The sequence below is a fragment of the Meleagris gallopavo genome, chromosome 8, assembly GCF_000146605.3.
Source record: "Meleagris gallopavo isolate NT-WF06-2002-E0010 breed Aviagen turkey brand Nicholas breeding stock chromosome 8, Turkey_5.1, whole genome shotgun sequence".
NCBI classification, from domain to species: domain Eukaryota; kingdom Metazoa; phylum Chordata; class Aves; order Galliformes; family Phasianidae; genus Meleagris; species Meleagris gallopavo.
In genome coordinates, this window is record NC_015018.2 from 20079627 (window position 1) to 20085602 (window position 5976).

The 5976-nt window shown below is 46.4% G+C and overlaps 1 long non-coding RNA gene across 2 annotated transcripts in view; it reads right to left on the bottom strand.

The window, feature by feature from the left end:
• Positions 1–5567, bottom strand: part of LOC116216891 — a 6207-nt gene extending 640 nt beyond the window's left edge. The window contains exons 1-2 of one of the 2 annotated variants that reach the window (XR_004160518.1): positions 1117–5567; positions 565–1028 (exon numbers count right to left, since the gene is read on the bottom strand). This is a non-coding gene — a long non-coding RNA (uncharacterized LOC116216891). Of the gene's footprint in view, positions 1–564 lie in introns of both variants that reach the window. The other variant, XR_004160517.1, reaches the window with a different exon arrangement.
• Positions 5568–5976: the final 409 nt, after the last annotated feature.

The window sequence follows — 5976 nt, forward strand, 5'->3', positions numbered from 1 at the left end:
GAAAGAAAGAAAAAGGAAAAAAGAAAAAAAATCCGCGTTTTGCTGTCTTATTTGAAAACAAATAAATAGAGGAAGAGATTATTCTTTTCTGACTTTTATACCAGCAACAGGCCTTGTTAAAGGGAAGGTTTAATGGTGCGGTTATTACATTCCACTCCCACTGCATAATCCCCAACAAGGAAAATGAAGCACTTAATTTCGCGGCCCCGCAGCACCGCCCCGCTCCGATCCAATTGTTACCCCTTCGCCTTCCTCCTCCCGGCCCGGAGACTATTAAATCGCATTCATGAAAATGTCACATTTATTGAACTACATAATTTTTTAATATCACTAGTGCAGGTTTTATAGTTGATTTTATTGTTTTTACGGCCATTCGGGGCTCTAAAACCCGGATTTTTTCAATGTTGTCCTTATAATTTTTTTCACACAGTCAGAACCAATAAAATGGAGCAGTTGTGACTTTTTAATGCAAGGGGGCTCGGAGTTTCAATATTTTCACTCTGCTGGATACTCAAACCAATAAAAATACATGAGATTTTAATTATTTTCTGGATTAAATCAAACCTTTTCCCTTTCTTTTTGGAACTGCGTTCTGTTGGACTTTTCGTCGGGAGGGACACAGCGCAGCTCTGGCGGAGAGCTGCGGTCCCAACTCTGCGACGAACGCGGAGCGCCCACGGTGGCACCGAGGGATCCGCAGCCGCCCGGGACGGGGCGTCCGCACCAGGCTTATTTCTCCTCGGCGGTCCCTGTGTGGAGCACGGCAGTTCCTCGGAGAGAGGGAGAAAAAGAAATGAAAATTCGCTCCTTCGTGATTAAAAAACATTTCCCATTCTTATTCCTAGTTCTCTCGCTGAGTCGAGAACTGCTGGGGGGGGAGAGAGGGGACGAGGAGGAGGGGGAGGACACGGGGCATCCCCGCACCTCGGCCCGAAGGGAGCGCCTGGAGAACTCATTAGTTCTGTAATAACGACGGGGCTCTGTCCTGCCGATCGCTCTCTGCAAAATCCCCTTCGAGAGGCTCCTAGCTGAGGGAACGAGCGAAAAACGAACTTAATAAAACGAATCCGGGCCCCCCTTCCTCTTCGCCGTCTCTGCCGGCCCTGACCCAACTACCTGAACCCTCCTGTCGGGGTCGGGAGCGGCATCGCGCTGCCCGGAGCCACAGGGATCCTCCCGCCGGGCTGCCCCTCTGTGTCATGGCTGTGGAGCTGAAGGGCGCGGGGCGGCCCTGCCCTGCCGTGCCCGGGAGTCCCACCGTGCTGCGGGCAGCAGTGGGCGGAGGGATACCGCCAACACGGCAAAGATCAACAAACCAATAAAATCCGACAAAAGATCCATGGAGAGTACAAACCAAACACCTAACGTCGGAGCACCGGGAATGCGGAGCTCCTGAAGATGGCTGCAGCCTCCAGGCGGTGCTCTCCACAGCTCCCCACACTCGATTACCTGCAGACACCCCCCAGAAGATTTCTGATTCATGGGGTTGTCTTTGCAGACAACAAAGAAACTCTGCAATTTATAGGAGCAGTGGGTCCAGGAGCACAGAATGCCCAGCTCACCCCGCTCGTTCGGTTCCCGCTGGCATGGTTTTCTGGAGAGGAACTTGCTTGGCTTCTGCTCTCAGAAATGGGAGTCTGCCCATAATAGCACCCTCAGTGATACTGCGGGACCAGAGATTAATCACCCTAGCCAAAATAACCATGTAGGGCTGTGCAAAATTTGCAGGCGGTGCAGCAGAGCCCATCTCCCAGTGGTACCTGGTGCTTTCCAGGAGGGTCCCGCCCCCAACCATTCCAACCCTTCCCATTATTGAAGGCATTGCAAGCTGCTTCCAAGAGAGGTGAGGCCGCAGCCTTGAACCCCATCCAAGGAGGAAATAGGAGGGAGATCACCTCTCTGATTTTCCTAGCACTATGGCAGCCAGACAGCTTCAGACAACAGCACCACGTATTGTGGCGTGATGTCAGCCTTCGTTCCATCTTCCAGATCACTCATCTGGTAGACATTCACCTCTCACATCTCCTCCTCACCATTTATCAATGAGATACAACCATAACAAGCATCAGGCAGGTTAAAATATTCATTAGCTATAGCAAAACAACATTAGTTCAGAAGTATTAATTAGTTGTAGCAAAATAGGACAAATCTTGGTTAAAAAGCAGTGGACAACATGTGAGTTGTTGTTGCAGGCAGAGCTGGCAGGGGCTTATCATTTTCCGTCCTACACCTCTACGTTCACCAGATCATGATTTATGCCAAATCTAAATCTTTCGGGTGGAAAAAATTCTCTTCTGGGGAAATTTGCCTCATGCTAAGGATTTGTAAGGTCTCAGCAAAACTGGTTCAGCAGTTTCTAAGCATTAGGTCAGAGGAAAACAAATTCCCTTGCCAGCATATAGATATCCTTGCCTTGTGCTGGGAACCCATGATGGCCCACCACTGGGAAACCTCAGGAGAATGAAGCATGCAGCCAGCGGCTGCTCTTGGTTCCTGCTTTGCTCCTCCAACTGAGGCTGTGGGCTCTGGGCAGCAAAAAGAAGATCACAAACCTCTATAGAGAGAACCATCTGTAATGGCTGCATCCTGACTTTCTGATGACTTGGAGGGCTATTCCTGCTTGGCACTGGAGATCTATGGGTATGAGCCATGCTGCTACCAGCAAGTGTCCCTTTCCTATGCACTGTCACCAATGCTGTGAAAATAAATAAATTTAAAAGGCTCAGAAAAGCTTTAATGGTATTTTGAGTCTTGTCAAAGATTTTCAACCAACATATGGCAGACCCTTGGGGAGCACGTGGGTAAGGTGCCTCCATTTCCTCCTGCCCCCGGATAGCACCACATTAATACCTCTGCTGGGACACCTTCACGCTACAGAGTGGGATATGCAGCATTTATGGCTCTGAGGTGGGAGGAAGGAACACATGGCCCCGCTCCATAAACATACCTTCATAATGCTTTCTTTCTGGGCTGTCCCAATGACTGCAGCGATATTGGCTTCTCTAAACCAGAGTCACAATCCAATTCTGCCCAATGGAACAGAAATCACCAGTTTTCTTCTGAGCTGCAAAGAGACATCTTGGGAAACTGCATAGGCTGTAATGTTTTTCAGAACCCTTCTTTGGCCCAAAGAGTTTTTTATCTGACTGGTATGAGAATGCGGTGAACAACACTATGAAAAACAGAGCAATATATCGCTCCTTACAGGCTCATATTTCTATGTATCTGCCACCACAAAACACGGGCTATTCTGGCTCCTGTTTGTGAGTGCGACTGACAGCTCTGTGGTTCATTCTATTTATTTGGGGTGATGGCAGCCACAGCATGTTAAAACTTCTCTATATTCTCATGTGTTGGCTACGCACACCAAGATTACACCCAAAAACACACACAATTCCCAGGGGCTAGATTCCCTCTCACATCTTGCACAATCCTTTACGTAAGCGCAAACTGACTGCAAAGTGCTGCTAACACAGACTGCTGGCTGCTGTACACCCACTCCGTGTTGATGTAAATGCCCATAACAAGAGATCAGACAATGGAGAATCTGCCTAAACTACAGTGTTGACAACACATCTTTTTTTATGGAGTAATCAGACTACAAGCTGGGCATTTCAAATAGGAGTTGAGTTCTAGCGGGTCCAAAGTACACACAGCTAAATTTGATGTCGGTAGGAATTAGGTATGAATGGGGAGTGTTACTTGGTTATTTTTGTTAATGTTTTCCAGAGCTCACACATTCGCTCTACATTTTTTAGCCAACTTTATCATTTTGGCATCATGAAATCAGTCCCCAGGAAGTTTGTTTTATCTGGAGCTGATAGGTGTGTGCAGTTGTTAATAGAGAAAAGCAGCAGCGCGCAGTAACAATCAAGGCAACAACTCACAGCTGGTTGACAGCAGAGTTAGGAGGATGGATCTAAAATCTGTCCTCACCCAAGAAAAGGACCTGTTTCTGGGTTCAGAACTTTTCAAGGCTCTGTTTCGACGGGCAGGAGCAGAAGCACTGGGGTAAAGCTGGTGTGGGAAGGCCAGGGAGTACCTTGGAGACTAACTCAGAGTTCGTGGAATGGTTTTAGAGCCCATCGGAGCTGATGGTCTCCTGAGTCCAATTGTGAAACTTTTCATAACAGCATGACAGAATATGCCTTGATGGTTGCACATGGAAATATCACGTAGAATTCAATATTGAATGAAAGAAATAAAGGAAGAATCATATTTCCTTAAGGCAGATGTTTCCCCTTTTTGCTCCAGCACAGGAGCTGGAGCCTTCCTTTGTGATGGAAACTGCACAGTCCAGAATCAGCCCAACTAACAGCCCCAGCTGCAGATGGCACCCAGCCCTGAGTGTCTCAATCCAGTGGACATATTGTGCCAATGTACCCCACCCCATCAGTTCTCTCCAGAGGTGGTGAGAGCACTCCAATTAGGTCTGACAAACATATGGAGTTTTCTGACAGTGCCAGAGTCTCGGTGTCGTGTCACAGAGCACTGATGACACTTCCATCTGCTCAGGGGATGTTGGCACCCGAAATGAGGACTTCTGCTTTGCAACAAGGACTTGGGAGGATGCCACAACTGTGGAAGAGCAGCCGACCTGATCTGTGTCCGCATTTCGATCTGCTCCAGATCCAGCTCTGGGAGGCACTTACTCCTGGATTGCCCACATCTGCCAAAATCTCCATCTGGGGCCCTGGTGGTGGTACCAGGGAGGGGAAACCCACACAGTTTGTGATATGAAACAAAAAGAAAAATACTTTTCCCAGTTAAAGTAGAGGGCAGGAGCTCCATTCAATTCAGTACACCCAGAGAATGATGTAGGTGAGCATCTGAGTGGGTCTTCAGTGTGTCTGATTCCATTCACACTCTGCAGCAGTAGTCACCTCTAAGTCACGTCACTGTTTGGATCTCTTCAGAGTTTGGAAATCAGGGGAATGTTTTCATAAAACTGTAGATTTTGCCATTCTCTGCTGCTTTATATAATTATATTTTTTTTTTTCCCTCCCCCGGAATCTGGTTGAAATATTCATCTTGAGTGCGTTGTTTTTCTAGAGCTTATTGGCCTATAAAGTAACATAATTGTTCAGAGGAACCTGTAGCAATAGTCATGCAGAAGAGCACAGCTTTCTAGGTAGGCATGGAATCAGGCTGGTAGCGCAGAGTGCTGCCCATAATACAGTTTCTCCCAAATGGAAGTTGGAACAATGATATCTACACCACAGCATGTACTGATTGTTAGACTTACGGTAGAAACAAAACAAAAAATAAATCACACTTGGCATGAAAATAAGCACACTGATGTGAAATCTATGTGTCACACCTCTATATTAAGGATTACAGTTCTTTGCTAATACATTATGGATTGGATTTGATTCGTTTTTTCAGAACAGCTGCTGTTTCTCAATCCTTCCATAGTTTGACCATCTCATAATCTTACCTCATCCCAGTACTGGGGCCTAGAACTGGAGGTGCAATGTCAGTGTTGTAGCACATAATCCATAGCCCAGATGTTTCCTTGAACCCAAATCATAAGCTCAGAGCCAAACCCACTGCAGGTGCTAATCCAGAAGTTGATCTCTGGCCTACAGCAAAAAATCTACTGCAAAGTTAGTACAATAAATGCAAATTAGTAGCTGAAGAATATCCTCAGCCAAAAACACGGGGTTTTAAAAATCTGTTCAGACTCACTGGGTACATATAACATTTGGAAAGGAGATGCAGCAGGCATCTCACCAGGACAGAGGCTTTGGAGACGTGCCATCGTGGAAAAGACTCACTAATAATAGAATCGTAAGAGACCAAAGAGATCTCTTGTATAACATTACAAACACATAGTAGATATTAACTGGAAAAAAATACATCTTCCTTTTCAAGATCCATTTCTACATTGCCTCTCTACAGTGGTATGTTTTAAATGTGTATAGTATGACTTCAAGAGGTTTATAAAATTGCAAAAACTCTCTTAAAATCTCCACA